The following is a 17,206-nucleotide window of genomic DNA, read 5'->3' on the forward strand; positions in this document are numbered from 1 at the left end:
AGAGTTGGTTCTCTCCTTCCGCCAGGTGGATCAAATTTAAGCTGCTAGCCAGCACAAAATATTTGAGTCATATATAAGCAGTTAGGCCACAAAGAAACTAATACATTCAGGCCATTGTTGAGCCACCAAGAATTCCTTACATACAATTCTTTAAAATGAATGGAGTGGATGTAAGAAAACTATAGTCTCTCAGAGCACATTTTCTGCTTGCTTTAGAAGGCCAGGAGGTGGTGGCACACACCTTTAATCCCAGCACTTGGGAGGCAAAGACAGGCAGATTTTTGAGTTTAAGGCCAGCCTGGTCTACAAAGTGAGTTCCAGGACAGCCAGGGCTATATGGAGAAGCCCTGTCTCGGAAGAAAAAAAAAAAAAAAAAAAAAAAAGGCTCACTCAAGAAGGCAAATTGTGAGATGCAATGCCTTGGAGTATACTTATGTCTCTCTCTTTTTGTCTTTCTTTTTGGTTTTCACTTTTGTTTGTTTCTTTATTTGTTTGGGTGTTTGTTTGTTTGTTTCAAGATAGGGTTTCTCTGTTTAGCCCTAGCTTCAAACTCAGAAATCTGCCTGTCTCTGCCTCCCCACCAAGTGCTAGCACTAAAGGAATGCACCACCACCTCCCAGCTTATTTGTTTGTTTGTTTTTTGAGACAGGATTTCTCTTTGTAGCCCTGGCGGTCCTGGAACTCGCTCTGTAGACCATCTCCAGCTAGCTCACAGACATATGCCTGCCTCTGCCTCCTGCCTCCTGCCTCCTGCCTCCTGCCTCCTGCCTCCTGCCTCCTGCCTCCTGCCTCCTGCCTCCTGCCTCCTGCCTCCTGCCTCCTGCCTCCTGCCTCCTGCCTCCTGCCTCCTGCCTCCTGCCTCCTGCCTCCTGCCTCCTGCCTCCTGCCTCCTGCCTCCTGCCTCTGCCACTGGAGGAGTGGACTCCCACTGTCCTTCCCTGCTCCAGCTCTACTTTAAAAGCTGCTTTTTGTATTAACTTACAAGTTATCAATTGTCTGAGACTCCTGGAGGAGCGGCAAGAAAAGAAAGGTTAAGTAACTATTTCCTCCAACCCTGCTATCTGCCTCTTGGTCATTGTGAAATCCCCCGGGTGATGTATATTCTAAGACTTCACTTAGAAAGCTTTGGAATTTAAAGGAATGTTTCTGGCCTCCAGGAAGGCTCTAATTGCTTATAAGGTGATTCACTCGTTTCAAAGGTCTCTACAGACTGTATCTTGACTAGATCAGTGACAATGCTCTGGCTAGTTGTCCACACCAGTTTCGCAAGATACTGCCTTTGGGGAAAACACACAGAGAACTCTCAGTCTCTCTATTATTTTTTACAACTTGAGAACCACGGGTCATCTTTTTTTCCCTCCCTCTCTTTCTCTACTGATCTGGGCAAAGTATAAATGCCTGAAAACAAAAGATAGAATTTTCAGCAGTATTTCCCTAATGATAACTAACTTCCCAACCATGAACGAAGTAGCGCGAGCAGCCTAAGCTAATGACATAGAAAGGAGAAGCTGCTACTGTAACCGCAGTCCTCCGGTCTGACTCACATCATTGTCATAAAGGTGGTTTTCTCCGCTGCAGGCTGGCCCAACTTCTCCACAAGGGGGTGGGCGGAGACATTCTTGCACTGCAGACAGTATGGTCACGCTCACTTCTGCAGCACCATTTGCTCTCATATTTACATGGTATTTCACAGAGTCACCTACTCCACTGTGTATTCCGGCCATATGACATCCAAGAGCATCAGTAGATCATCACCCCGACTGTATGGGACGCCAAAGGCCTGGCCAGGTATGAACTCCGGACAATCAGTCAACTGAGAGAAGTCTGTTTGTGGCACATTTCCTGGAAGAGAGCCAAGAATTGGCCATTTTTCTGGTTCTATCTTTTTCCTCATTTTCTCATCCACAATTTCTACTTCTGTGCTATCCTTAAGTGCCTCCAAGATGAGATTAGGGTCTGTGGTGAGAGCCTGCACGCGGTGAAAACCAGCAATCAGGGAGTGGGACTCCCTGCTCATCCATCTTTCTTCGAAGAAGTCCCATTCCAAGTTCTCTATGCTGAAGTAATACACTCAATTTGGCGCTTAATGTACTCATTAAGCAGTGTTTCTTCCACAGGACACACCTGCACACCTGTGAGGTCATCATAGTGATGCATCATGCTGGTGTTAAGCTCTGTAGAATATGGCTGCTCAGTCCTTTCCCCTGGCTCTCGAAAACCATATGAATAATCAGAGTTCAATCTAGGGTTTCTTCGGCCTCGGCCCCGGCCTTCCCATCCCCCGCCCCCCCCCCCCACCTCTCATGGAACCTCGAATGGCACCACCCTCACTTCTCACACTGGATTCTCCATCTTGATCATCTCTTTTTTTCTCTATCCTGTCTCCAACTTCGTGTATCATTTTTTTTTTATTATTGTGCGCTGGTTTATTTGCTTCAAGTTGACATCTAGAGCTGTTCCGGGACCCAGGTCTCTCCTGGCTGGCTGGTCTCACATCATCTAAGTGGAGTGGTACCCATTTGGGCTCATTAGCTCTCTTCGGCTGGCTGCTTGACTGAGCCTCATCCTCGCTGACGTTCTCAGTAGGACCATTTAGTTTTGCTTCCGGTTTCTCTTTGCTCTCACTGTTGCTTCCTTTTTCAATTTTCTCTTCTTTTTCTTTTCTAATTTGTGGCTTTTTATTTCTTTGGTTGATAACACACTCTGAGACCCCGTGTTAACCAATTCACCTGGTGTTGGCCAGTTTGCTATATCACTGAAGTCACTACCCTTGTTGGATTTCTTTGTCTTGAGTTTGCCCGCTTTTATAATTTTGGGGGAACTGATCTCGGCCTCCAGAGAGTCCTGAGCGGGCGGCGGCTCACCGGTGCTCTTGGGGGACAGGTGCTGCAAAAGCTTCATGATCCACGGTTTCCCCTTTGGTGGCAGCGGCTTGTCCTCGGGCGGGCTGCCGCTGGGTCCTTGCAGGCATCCTCCGGACAGGTAATCTCTAATTATCTCAGAAACAAAGTTTAACTTCAACTATCCAAAGGTTTAAAATGTAACGTGGCCAGATTCCTGGGCTTCTTTCCACTGGAACAGAACATTATCTAGTCAGTCTTGTCAAAGTTACAGTAGTTATTAATTCTAAGCTCCCAGGGCAAATTTTTCTGCAGTAGCTTCTTAACTCTTCTCGGAAAAACAAAACAAAACAAAAACCGTTATTCCTTCTGCAAGGTGCTGCAGAGTAAGCTGCCTTCTCTCTGGATTTCCTGGGATCTCCCTCCACTGTTTCCTCATTCCAGCGCTTCACACAGACCATCATCCTCTCGATTCACAGCAAAACTTAGCATCTTTGATTATGAAGCTTGTTCGGGTGAAAGAGGTAATTTAAACTTGGATTTTGCCGGGCGTGGTGGCGCACGCCTTTAATCCCAGCACTCGAAAGGCAGAGGCAGGAGGATTTCTGAGTTCGAGGCCAGCCTGGTCTACAAAGTGAGTGCCAGGACAGCCAGGGCTACACAGAGAAACCCTGTCTGGAAAAACAAAACAAAACAAAACAAAACAAAACAAAACAAAACAAAACGAAGTATTATACTTAAATACAGTCCTTTGGCTAGTGTGGGCCAGTCATCCAGCTACTCAGGAGGCTGAGGCAGAAGGGCCACAAGTTCAAAATCACATGAGCAACTTAGGAAAACCCTGTATCAACAACAACAACAATAACAAAAAGAGTCTGGAGATACGGAGTCAACCATCAATACCACAACAAAGAGAAACACAGACAATCCCCTACTTATAAAAATTGTTCTACTGTCATCTGTTGGGAAGGAGACAGCTTTAACTTTAAAGTTCATTTAAATTTATTATTATTATACAACATAAACATTATTATACAACATAAATTATACAACATAAAATTTATTTATGTTGTATATGTATTATGTATTATTATTTATATCACATATGTGTGCATATATATATATATATATATATATATATATATTTGCTTTTGTGTATGTACATACATCATGTGTGTACAGTGCCCAAGGAAGCTAGAAGAGGGTGTTGGGACCTCTGGAGCTGGTTGGTTGTGAGCCACTTCGTGGGTGCTGGAGACCGAACCTGGGTCCTGTGACAGGACAAGAAGAACCTTAAAATGCTGAGCCCTCTTCTCTATCCCTGGTCTTAATTGTATTACATTAATTCAAAAAATTTTATATGGATGTATAGATGTCTCGCTTACATATATGTCATACACTACATGCGTGCCCGGGAAAAGACCAGAAGAGGACAGTGGATCCCCTGGAACAGCAGGTACAGAGGGCTGTGAGCCACCATGTGGGTGCTGAGAACAGAACTGGGGTTCTCTGAAAGAACATTGATCCATGGATCCAGCTCCCTTTATTACATTTATTTATTTATTTATTTAGAACTGGGGGTGGGGAGGTGTATGCTAAGGCATGTAAGTGGAAGTCAGAGAAAAACTTTCATGACTTCGTTCTCTCTTTCCATCTCTTTGGTCCTGAAGAGTGAATGCAGGTCACCGGGCTTGGTGGTTTCTTTGCTCACTGAACCATCTTACCAACTCCCCCCACACACACACACACACAAAAGACTTTTAAAAAGCACCAATAGATGCCAGGCAGTGGTGGCACATGCCTTTAATCCCAGCACTCGGAAGGCAGAGGCAGGAAGATCTCTGTGGCTTCAAGGCCAGCCTGGTCTAAATAGTGGGTTCCAGGACAGCCAGTGCTGCATAGTGAGACCTGAGGCCCCTGTTTTGTTCTAGGAAGAACAAAAACAAAACAACACCGAAAGATTGATAGCATATTGCTGTGTGATATGGGCCAGCTGGGCTTACAGGCAAACAGCTCTGTAGGCAGAGCTTTCAGATCGTTGAGTTTTGTCTGGACTCTAGCCTGTTAAGCTATGGGAGGAGGAAACCAACTCCTGCAGGTGCACTCTGAGTCCTTGTGAGTGTGGTAGCTCAAGCATCCTTCCACAAACATACACATAATAGATAAATGCACTGCCATCATTTCCCTACATGTAAGTACCAAATTAGCATATCTTTGTTTTATAGTGTGATAGAATGTTTGGTTTTAAATTTTTCTGTCTGAGGTGGCTGGAGAGATGGCTCACCGGTTAAGAGCCCGAGGCTGCTCACGCAAAGAAGCCACATTCGATTCTCAGCATCCACGTGGCTGCTCACAGCTGCCTCTCACTCCAGTTCCAAGGGATCCAGTGCCCTCTTCTGACTTCTACTGGGACCAGGCACACATGTGGTGAAACAGACAAACATGGCAGACAAAACATTCATAAGGTAAAAATAAGGAAGGATATTTAAAGAATACTTGCTGTTTGACACAGAGGCGCACAACTAGTCAAATTAAAAAATAAGTGATGTGGAATACCCCAAATAGAACATCTATATTACCCTCCCGCACAGTTCAGGACAAGGAGGTGGGAAGATTAGGAGTCAGAGGCCTGGGAGGACTTGTATGAAATAGTGTCTCCAGGACATGACAGGCTTCCTGCACTTCCTGAGCTCGCGCCAGCAGAGGCTGCCTGAACAAGATCTACACAAGATCAAGCAAGCCAGTCAACATTCCATCCCACCAGGCCCCACCCCTAGCTGTGAGCTATCAGCCTTTCAAGGCTGCTCGGAAATCGAGAGAGTCAGTTACCCTCAGGCGTGTGACCATACTCTAGTGTACAGTCCTATACCCATGCGTGTACAACAAAGACTGGACTCAGTGGGTTGTAAAGAAGCGGGGGGGGGGACAAGAAGAAATAATAATGAAGTTAGGAGGGTGATGTGGGACAGTCTGGGAGAAGTCAGACTACATTGTATACATATATGAAATCCTCAAAGAATATATAAGTAAAACAAACACAAACAGATCTGTGAGCGGACTCAGCAGATAAAGGCACTGTGCACGCCTGAAACGAGAATTCAATACCTGGAACCACTGTAGATGTAGAAGGAGAGAACCAACCCCACAAAATTGAACTCTGACCTTCACATACAAGCCTTTTTCAAGTCTGCACATGCATCATGTGTACACACACACACACACACACACACACACACACATACAGTAATCACTGCTGAAGTTGCTGACTTGGGTTGCCTAAAAAACTAATTTGGGTTGGGATTAGTGCTTAATTTCTAACAATTTCTGAACTGACACTAAACATACTCCTGCCATTTTTTTCTACATTTTAATGCAAATCAGCACTCTTAGAGTTGAAGTCAAAATACCAGTCAACTCTGAAAAATGTGGAAGATTGTCTACATTCTGTAATACCCAGTAGTCAGTTATGACTTTATTATGGAAAAAGTAACATGGACATCCATCCTATTAGCATGTGTGGTGCTTTGAATGAAGATGGACCCATAGGCTCTTAGGGTGTGGCACTTTTAGGAAGTGTGGCCTTGTGGGAGTAGGTGTGGCCATGCTGGAGGAAGTGCGTCCCTGGAGATGGCTTTGATGTTTCAAATGCTCAAACCAGCCGGGCTGTGGTGGCACACGCCTTTAATCCTAGCACTCAGGAGGCAGAGGCAGGTGGATTTCTGAGTTCGAGGCCAGCCTGGTCTACAGAGTGAGTTCCAGGACAGCCAGGGTTACACAGAGAAACCCTGTCTTAAAAAAAAAAAAAAAAAAAAAAAGCTCAAACCAGGCTCAGTGTGTCTTCCTCTTCCTATTGCCCGAGGATCCAGATGTAGAATTCTCAGCTCCTTCTACAGCATCATGTCTAGATTCATTCTGCCATGATTTCCATCATGATAGTGGACTGAACCTCTGAAGAGCTTTTAACCACAATTAAATGTTTTATTTTATAAGAGTAGCTGTGAGCTCCCAGGGGGCCAGGTTAGCTGACACTGGGTGATCTTCCTATGGGGTTGTAATCTCCTTCAGCTCCTTCAGTCCTTCTCCTGACTCTTCCATAGGGATCCCTGACCTCAGTCCAAACATTGGTTGTAAATATCTGTATCTGTCTCAGTCAGCTGCTGGTAGAGCCTCTCAGAGGACAGCCATGCTAGGCTTCTCTCTGCAAGCACAAGATAGCATCGGTGTCAGGGTTTGGTGCCCACCCATGGCATGGATCCCAAGTTGGGCTGGTCTCTGGTCAGCCTATCCATCAGTCTCTGCCCCATTTTTGTCCCTGCAAAACTGCAAAAATTTGTCCCTATGAGACAGGAACAATTGTGGGTCAAAAATAAGCCACCAATCAAAGAGCATACACTGGCTTGTCCAAGGCCCCAGGCACATATAAGGATAGAGTTCCTTGTCTATCCTCAGTGGGACAGGATGCACCTAATCCTGTAGAGACCTGTTGCCCCAGGAAAGGAGGATGCCTGGGTGGGGGCACCCTCTCAGAAGCAAAGAGCAGGGACAGAGTGAAGAACTCTGGGAGGAGGGGTAGGGAGGGGGCAACATGTAAATATATAAAATAATTAAAAATAGAATAAAATAATTTAAAATTTGAAACAAAAGAGGGAGAGATTACAACAAATACAAATGAAACTAAAAAAAATCATAAGGCTCAAGAAAAATGGATGAAACCCTAGATACATGCAACATACAAAATTAAACCACAGACCACACATAGCGGCTGTCACCAGTCAGGCAAGAAATGTTGAAGTGTGTTCCTTGCACACTGGCATTTTGAGAGAGATCTTGATCTCGTTCTATTTTTTCCACAGCACCCTTCAGGGAGTAATTAACCTGCAGGCCACTGAATACAGACACTGAGGTCTCCTTAAGGCGCCAGGGCACTCACATGACAACCATCTCATAACAAATTCCATCTACTCCCTGATAAGATATCTCTAAGCATTTTTTTTTTTTGGTTTTTGAAAAAGCTCTGCAAGTAGGGGGGGTGGGAAATGAGGCTCATCAAATACATTGAGCACATGAGAACCCTCCCCAGCCACTCTACCCTGTACTTTGTTTCCTGCAAGCCAGTGTAGTAAGTATCTTTAGGGCAAAGCAGTTGAGTTAGCTCCAAGTCTACAACCTAAGAAGCAAGTAATGGAGCTGGGGCGGGGGTGGCGCAGCACTTTAATCCCAGCACTTGGGAAGCAGAGGCGGGTAGATGAGTCTCTGAGTTTGAGGCCAGCCTGGTCTATATAGAATGAGTTCAAAGGCAGCCAGGGCTACACAGAGAAAATCTGTCTCAAAAAATTAAAAAGGAAGGAAGGAAGGAAGGAAGGAAGGAAGGAAGGAAGGAAGGAAGGAAGGAAGGAAAGAAGGAAGGAAGGGAGAAAGAACATAAATGCAATACCTATTCCTTCAGCATATATAAAAATATATATGCACACATGATTACACATGTGTGTATAGAAAACATGTACTCACGCCACGAGATAGTTACATATGGATTTATGTTTAAAAGAATTCTTGCTGAGCGGCGGTGGTGGTGCATGCCCCTGCCTCCGCAGTGCTAGGTTTAAAAACATCCACCATCACAGTCAGCTTCCATGAGGTGTCTTTAAAGTCAGGAAAAGAAGGTTTCAGAATTCTGTGTTTTTCTTAGAGAACTGGATTCTGGTTTGGACTGAATCCAGATTTGGACTAATCTGGGCAGCTGCTAGGCCTGAGGAGCCTGAGGTGGAAAGAGTAAGCTAAATCAGTTTGAACTCTCTGAGGAGGGGGTCCCTATGGTGACTTGTTTCGAATAGAATTTGGAGAAATCCTTTTCTCTCTCAAAAAGGGAAACAATTGTGTGTGTGTGTGTGTGTGTGTGTGTGTGTGTGAGTCTGTAACCAAACCAAACCAAACCAAAACAACTTTTTGTGGTAATGATGGGAGAAAATAAACAAGCTTTAAAATCAAATGAAGCTGGGCTCCTCTCAAGTATAATAAGTATCGTGCTTTATAAACTGTGTGGAATGAGGCAGCAAGGCTTTAAATTATGAATTTATCAGTACTTAAAAACAAAATGTTTGTGGTTGTTACTGTTGTTGCTGTTTAGAAGCTAAAATAGCATCATTCCAAGAGGTATCAGGAAAGTGAGTTTTGATTTCTTGAGTTTCTCATCTAAAGCAAATATCACTTAATTTGATGATTTTTTTTTCTCTCTCACTCTTTCTTGGAGAGATACGACCAGACATGTGCAGAAAGCATCAGAGAATATGGCCAACTGAGCTCAGAACTGCTAGCACTTGGGCAATACTGTTTCCGATGCATATACTTCTCTTATGCACCAAGTCTAAGAAAAGCTGAGCAAGCTCAGAACATCTAATTTTGCACATACCAAACAATGTTTAGGAATACATTTTCCATAGAAAGCAGAGAGACTTGGAAAATAAGTCTTGGGCTGGAGACTCAATAGAAAACTCAGGAAAAATGATAAGATTTCTTTTTAAAAAAAAGATTTATTTATTTATTGTATTTACATATTTACATGTATTATATTTACAGCACACTGTAGCTGTCTTCAGACACTCCAGAAGAGGGGGTCATACCTCATTATGAATGGGTGTGAGCCACCATGTGGTTGCTGGGACTTGAACTCAGGACCTTCAGAAGAGCAGTCAGTGCTCTCAACTGCTGAGCCATCTCTCCAACCCGAAGATTTCTAAGATAGCCTGGATCCTCCTCATTGTAACTGACCTGCAATTTGAGATAGGGTTTCAGAGACCTGCCTGCCTGCAATTTGAAAGTAACAAATGAAACTTAATTATTTCAACTTCTGAACATATGTCACATGACCACACATATGTAACTCAGGACTAACATCCACTCAGATTACAGAAATATGCCTTTTATTCGTTCTTTTTGGGGGGGGCAGGGGGAGGGTCTCTCTAGGTAGCTCTAGTTGTCTTGGAACTCTTTATGTACCTCAACTTTAGAGATCCTCCGGCTTCTGCCTACCAAGTGCCTTCGCCACTGTGACGGCTACACCTGGTTGTCAACTTGACTACATCTGGAATGAACTACAATCCAGAAATGAAGGGCACACCCGTGACCTAGATCTTGAGGTTGTAAGGCACAGGCTTCTGACCTGAATCTTGACATGGGATGACACACACTTTTGATCCAGATCTTGAGGTGTAGTGGGCCATTAAAAGTTTAGGCCAAGCCGGGTGTGGTGGCGCACGCCTTTAATCCCAGCACTCAGGAGGCAGAGGCAGGCGGACTTCTGAGTTTGAGGCCAGCCTGGTCTACAGAGTGAGTTCCAGGACAGCCAGGGCTACACAGAGAGACCCTGTCTAGAAAAAAAGCTTAGGCCCAGGCCAGATAGTATACATCCTTAATCCCAGGAGACAAAAGTCAAGATCTCTTGAGTTCAAGGCCAGACTGGGATAGAGCAAATTCCAAGTCCAGGCGTGGTGGTACACACCTTTAATCTGAGCTACGCCTTCTGCTGGAGGCGCACGTAAGGACAATGGAAGAAGGAAGGAAGCCTTCTTCACTTGCTGTGCTTACTTGCCAGCACATCTGCTGGAGCCTACTTCTTCAGGATTCCAGCGTATACAGAAGATAAACTGAAACCCCCAGTGTCGTGGGACCGAGCAACTCCTAGATTCTTGGACTTCCAGTTCACAGCTGCCCATTGTTGGGTTAGTTGGACTGCAGGCTAATAATTCCCTTTCCTATACAGAGACATTCCACAAGTCCTGTGACTTGAGAACCCTGATTAATGCAGCCACCATGCAGGCTTTCAGAGTATAGATCTATGTCCACCGCTGCTGCTCAGAGTCATAGACATCCCGTTGTTCAGGGGGTCCATTGTTCAGGCAGCTTTAAGCTACAGAACAGGGGGAATACTTGGTATCGTCTGTGACTCTCTTTTCCTCAGCTGTCCTACCCCTCGACCAGTCTTTCAGCAGTCACTGTCACTCTGCCTTCTAAGTGAACTTCTGAGATTCCTACCACCATCCTTACCATCTTTACCGCTGGTGTTCCGGTCCAAGGAGCCATCATCTCCTGACTGAATTGTCACAATTCTCTTAACTGGTTGTCTCACTCAGCTTTCTGTCAGTGTGACAAACATCCAAGATAACCCAGGGGTCAGGAGGGAGTTTCTATTTGTGTTCTGGCTAGTTTTATGTCACTTGACACAAGTTAGAGTCATCTAAGAGAAGGGAACCTCAATTGTGAAATTGCCTCCATGAGACTGGGCTGTAGGCCAGCCAGCAGAGCATTTTCCCAGTTAGTGATTGATGGGCGTGGTGCCACCCCTGGGCTGCTGGTCCTGGTGCTGTGACAGGCTGGGCAAGACATAAGGACCAAGCCAGCAAGCAGGACTCCTTCATGGCTTCTGCATCAGCTCCTGCCTCCAGGTTCCTGTCCTGTTGAGTTTCTGCCCTGACTGCCCTTAGATGATGAGCAGTGATATGGAAGTGTAAGGAAAATAAACCCTTCCTTCTACAGGTTGTTTTTTTTGGGGGGGGGCAGGGGCATGACATTTTATGACAGCATCAGGAGCCTCAACTGACACTTGGACTCAGTTTCAGAGACATCAGTGCCTGGTTGCCTGGCCAGTTGCTTCAGGACTGTGGTAAGGTAATAACCATGAGGTCGTCTTCACAGCAGGAGCATGTACCTGAGCAAAGCTACTCCTGGTTCATGGCAACCAGGAAGTGAAGAAGAGAGCTTACAGGGCTGGTAGGACAGCTCCCTGGGTAAAATAAGGGTTATTGCCACCATGGCTGATAAAATGAGCTTAATTCCTGGGATCCACGTGGTGGAAGGAGAGAACAGACCAGTTGTCCTTAGACTGTCACACTTGTGCATGACACATGCAAGCATGCACACAGAAGTGAGAGAGGGGGGAGAGAAAGGGGAGGAATAGGGAGATAGCGAGGTAGAGTTAGACACAGAGACAGACAGAGAGACACAGAGAGAGGAACCAAAGCCCTGTTATACCCATCAAGGACACACACCCAGTGAGTTAACTCCCTTCCCCCGCACCTCCTAAGGCTTCCATCACCTCCCAACAGTGCGATCCGGTGAGACCAAGCTTTCAACGAAGGAGCTTTTGGGGGAGCATACAATATAGCATGCAAGCTAAGTGGCAGAATCAGTACAGAAGGTCCTCAACAGGCTAAACCTAGAAATGCCAAACGATCCAGCTGTGGCACTACTGGGAACGTGCCTAGAGGGCTCTAAGTCGTCACATCAAAGCAATGCACTCCTATCCTGTAGCATTAATCATGACGCCAAGTTACAGAATCAACTTAGGTGTCCATCCATGGATACAGGGATAAAGAATGTGATACATGTACACACAACAGAGTTTCCTTCAGCCATGAAGAAAAGGGAAAGTGTGTAATTTCAGGGAAATGGATGTTTTCTTCTCTGTGAGGCTTTCCCTAGTTGTTACGTTACTAAACTCTGGAGGTCATCAGGGTATGAGATGTAAGCTAGGCTCAGAAAGACAAGCAGTGAGTGCTCTCTTTATATGACCACACTCACAGATACATGAAGGCTTTGGGAAAAGAAATGGGTCTAACAGGAGTGGTGGGGAAACATGGAGTAAGGGGGTGAATATGGACAAAGCATTTGGCATATTTGGACAAAACTGCTGTAATAAAAATCATTGCCTTGAACTACAAGTAAAAAATAATATTATTTAAAATTTTTTCTACTTGACCATATTTATTTATCTTTTTTTTTTGAGACGGGGTTTCTCTGTGTATCCTTCACTGTCTAGAACTCACTCTGTAGATCAGGCTGGTCTTGAACTCAGGGATCCATCTGCTTCTGCCTCCAGAGTACTGGGATTAAAGGCATGCACCACCAACACCTGACCCCATTTTTGTTTATTTTCTATGTATGTATGTATGTATGTATGTATGTATGTATATATGTATGTATATATGTATGTATGTATGTATTGTGGTATGGGTGTTTTGCCTTCATGGATGGATATATATGCATCATGTACATGCCAGTGCCTGGAAGACACAGGATACCCCTGGAACTGGAATTACAGAGATTGAGAGGTGCTTTATGGGTGGTAGGAATTGAACCAGAATCTTCTGCAAGAACAACAAATGCTCTAACCACTGGGCCATCTTTCTTTCTCATCTTTATCTTTATAATATAAACTTCATTATCTAAAAAATATTGCAAATAAAAACATTACATCAACATTACCCAGACCCAAAGTCTATATAACTCTAATAATGTTTTTAAAGCTTGTGGGATAAGAAGATGTAGAGTCTGGGAAGATGGCTCAGTTGGTAAAGTGCTTGACATATATACGCATGAGTGTATATGCATGAGTGTATACACACGAGGACCTGAAGTTGCTGTCCCCATGTAAAAAGCTGAGTAGAACAGTAATTGCCTGTAATTCCAGGAGATGGCGAAAGAACCGAGTAGGGAAACCCGCACTCAATTCCTGAATCTGCGCGCACCCAACGAATCACAAGAGACCATCTTGATGCAAACACATGAGGTAGTTTAATGACTGAGCTCCGGGCCGACAGGTATCTCACACAGGAGACAGAGGTTGTCGACCACGAGGCTCGAAAGCTAGGGGTTTTTATAGAAAAGGGTCTGGGGCTGGGGGAGGAATTGGCGCGGTTTCACATGATTGGTTCATTTAAACATCAGCAGAATGATTACACATCAGAAAAAGAGTACATGCAGGTCAGGGCATCAGGAATTCTGAGGGCCGGGTGCTTATCTAAGTCAGCAGAGCATCTGGTTAACATTTAACCCAGGTCAGAAGGGCGGGTGATAGGGAGGCGCCGGGCCAGTCCGGACATTCTTGTATGTCTTCTCTATCTTTATGGCTAGCCAGTTCCTGGGTTGACTTTACAGCCTTTGTTCTTTGCTCTAGGCCCAAAAAGCCTTCCTAACTAGCAAGCTGCATGAGTCATGGACCTTGAATTTTAATTTTCTTTCAATGGGGAGACTGGAGGATCCCCAAGATGCATCAGTGTTCTCCAGGTTCAGTGAGAGACGCTGTGTCAAAAATAAGGTAGAACAATCAGGTGGCACACACCTTTAATCCCAGTACTTTGGCAGCAGAGGCAGGCAGATCTCTGTGGGTTCAACGTCAGCCTAGTGTACATAGTGAGTTCTAGGCCAATCAGGGCTCAAAAGAGAGGGAGAGGGAGAGGGGAGGGGAGAGGAAGGCAGAAGAGGAGAGAAGAGAGGAGAGGAGATGACTTGGTAGGGGGCAGGGGAGAGGGTTGAACAAGTAAATGAGTTTGCCTCCAAGCTTAACGACCTAAGATGAACTCTAGAGATGCATGTGGTAGAAGGAGAGAACAGACTTCTGAAAGTTGTTCTCTACCACCACATGTGTGTCTCAGGAGATGCTCTCTCTCTCTCTCTCTCTCTCCCTCTCTCTCTCTCTCTCTCTCTCTCTCACACACACACACACACACACACACACACACAATGTTTTTTGAAAACCTAAAAATAGAGAGTGCCCGAGGAAGACATTGAGGTCAACCTCTGACCTCTCCATGCACAGATATTAACAGTCTACACACACATGCACACACACAAAGGTCCAAGCCACATCAATGTGTTTCCTGCTTCTCCCTCTGCTCTGTCATTATCAGGCGCCCAATATGGCATCAGAGTGCCTCTGTATATTTAAACCAAATCTCCTCAGCATTCCTGTTTTATGAGCCCTCCAATAGATTTTTGGCTTTTTGTCTCACTCAGTAGTCCAGGTTGCCCTTGAGCTCACTATGCAGATGAGGTTAGCCTTGAACTTGTGTCAGTCCTACCTCAGCTTTCCAAGTGCTGGGGTCCCAAGTGAGTGAGCCACTGTACCCGGCTTTCCTATGGGTTCTTACTCTATTTAGTGTGTGTTCTTTGGCTTCCTCACCTCTCTCTTCACTGAGGTATGTGTCTTAGCTACATAGTTTACAGCTCACTTGTTAATCTTGTTTCTGTCTCCCCCACAGGAATGCCAGTGGACAGGGAGTTTTATGGGTTTCCTTCACTCCTGATGGCCACACACTGTTCCTGGCTTGCATTAAATGGTTAGTAGGTTTATAAAATAAGCTGACTCATCTACAGTTTGCCGCTGCTTCAGTTCAGCAAGCCTCTTGTAGTCATAACTGCATGTTGACGGATCACTGTCAACTGTCGGTGAACCGCCCTGCTTGGCCTCTTTGGTACTGAAACAACGTCTCTGAAAAAGAATGAAGGAAGAAGAGTGGACTAGAGAGGCTAAGCTTTGCTTTTAAATATTACATTTACAGATAACGGAAACAATATACTTTATGCTGAAGCCAGTATAAAACTCTCACAACTTTGCATGAAGCTGAAGAGATCAGATAGAGAGACACTAAAGAGTGCCGCAGTTACTGATTTTCTTTGCTCTTTAGCGTGGGACATAAAGCCCCCTCATCTTTTTATGTGTTTCTGATCTCAAAGCTCCCTTCCACCTCCACCCCGTCTTTTAATTTTTTTTAATTACATGTATGTGCCTATGAGAGTATACGGCGCACTATGCTGGTGCCTGCAGAAGGCAGAACAGGGGATTGGATCCTCTGAAGCTGAAGTCAGGAGTGGTTGTGAACCGCCTAACCCGGTGCTGGGAACTGCTCCCGCTCCTGCAGGAAGAGTTGTGAGTTATCTTTTTTTTTTTTTTTCCTCTCCCTTCCCTTTTCCCTCTTGCTCTGGCCCATAGGTTTTTTTATTTGTTTCTCATTACGGATGGTCGTGAGCCACTATGTGGTTGCTGGGATTTGAACTCATGACCTCTGGAAGAGCAGTCAGTGCTTTTAACTACTGAGCCATCCCACCAGCCCCTCGTTTGTTATCTCAACTGTTGAGTAGTCTCTCCAGCCCCATTGAAGTTCTTTCTCTCAACAGTTTACATTCCAGACTTGAACTATCTCTGAAGTGGTTCGTATCTGCAATCCCAGGACATGGGGGACAGAGGGAGGAGGGTTGTGAGTTTGAGGCCAGCCTGGGCTACCTAGTGTTAATAAGATTGAATAGTTAAATAAGCATGGTCTATTTTTTCTCTCGAAATTACTTCTCAGAACTGTACCTTGTATGCAGTTCGGCTCCTACTCTTAGGGTTTGAGACGATTGTAGCACTCAGTGGGCAGAGGCAGGCAGATCTCTCTGAGTTCAAGGCCAGCCTGGTCTACAGAGTGAGTTCCAGAATAGCCAAGGTGACACTGAGAAACCCTGTCTCAAAAAACCAAACCAAACCAACTAACCAAACAGAGATGGGGTTGGAGAAATGTCTCAGTGGTTAAGAGCAATTGCTGCTCTTGTAACGGATGAGGCATGGTTACTAGAACCCACATGGACGTTCACAGCCATTTGTAGCTCCAGTTCCAGGGGATCCAGCACCTTCCTCTGACCTGAGTGCACCAGGCACTCACATAATTACAGCTGCCAAACATAAGCACATGAAATAAAAATAAACCTAAAACAAACGAGTAAAACAAACAGCCAGGCATTATGGCACATGTCTTTAATCTTAGCACTCAGAAAGCTGAGACAGGGGGAATCTGAATTTAAGGCCAGCCTGGTCTCCATATCAAGGCTCCAGGTCAGCCAAAGTTCCATAGTGAGACCCTGCCTCAGCAGCCAAGGCTACCCAGGGCAACCCTGTACTGAAAACAAAACAAAAAACAAACAGACAAAAAGGTAAGTAAATAAATAAGTGAACAGTAAGCTTTGTTGTGGAAAACCTAGATATATAGTAAATTCAAGATGAGAGTATAACAACATGCCAGCTGACCCATCCGTTGTCAGCAGTAATTCCCCATTCTTAGCTCAGCCATTTTTCTGTTTCTAACATTTCTTGGCAAATAGGACAATTTAAAGCAAACTACAAACATTAACAAATTTCCATGGTGAACAAACGTTTCAGTCAGCCACACACCACTTAATGACAGGATACGTCTGGAGAAATGCATAGTTAGACCATGCCATCATCTCAGCGATGTCACAGAGAGCATTATGAGAGCCTAGAAGGTCGGGGATGATCAGTTGGCTTTTGGCTGCAGTTAAGAGGCAGTCAATACAAGCTGGGTGACAAAGCTTCCCGGGCAAGACAGCGGGCGGTTTCATTTTCATTTTTTGACACAAGTTTTCACAGAGACCAGGTTGGTCTATGTACCTGACAAGTATGACCTGGGACTTCTGATCTCCCTGCCTTATCTCCTGAGTGCTAGCATTACAGGTGTGGGCTACCTGTTTATGTGGTGCAGGGGGTTGAACCCAAAAATTCATATATCCTAGGCAAGCACTCAACCAACTGAACTACATTC

At 45.0% G+C, this 17,206-nt stretch overlaps 1 long non-coding RNA gene and 1 pseudogene across 1 annotated transcript; one reads left to right on the forward strand and one right to left on the reverse strand.

Moving 5' to 3' along the window:
- The first annotated feature begins 1,538 nt into the window (after window positions 1-1,538).
- Window positions 1,539-5,181, forward strand: Gm51550. The gene is made up of 3 exons (XR_003947451.1): window positions 1,539-1,788; window positions 3,217-3,364; window positions 5,104-5,181. It is a non-coding gene; the product is annotated as a predicted gene, 51550 (long non-coding RNA).
- Window positions 1,744-2,659, reverse strand: Gm8970 (predicted gene 8970; annotated as a pseudogene).
- Window positions 5,182-17,206: the final 12,025 nt, after the last annotated feature.

The sequence above is a fragment of the Mus musculus genome, chromosome 8 (genome assembly GCF_000001635.26).
Source record: "Mus musculus strain C57BL/6J chromosome 8, GRCm38.p6 C57BL/6J".
NCBI classification, from domain to species: domain Eukaryota; kingdom Metazoa; phylum Chordata; class Mammalia; order Rodentia; family Muridae; genus Mus; species Mus musculus.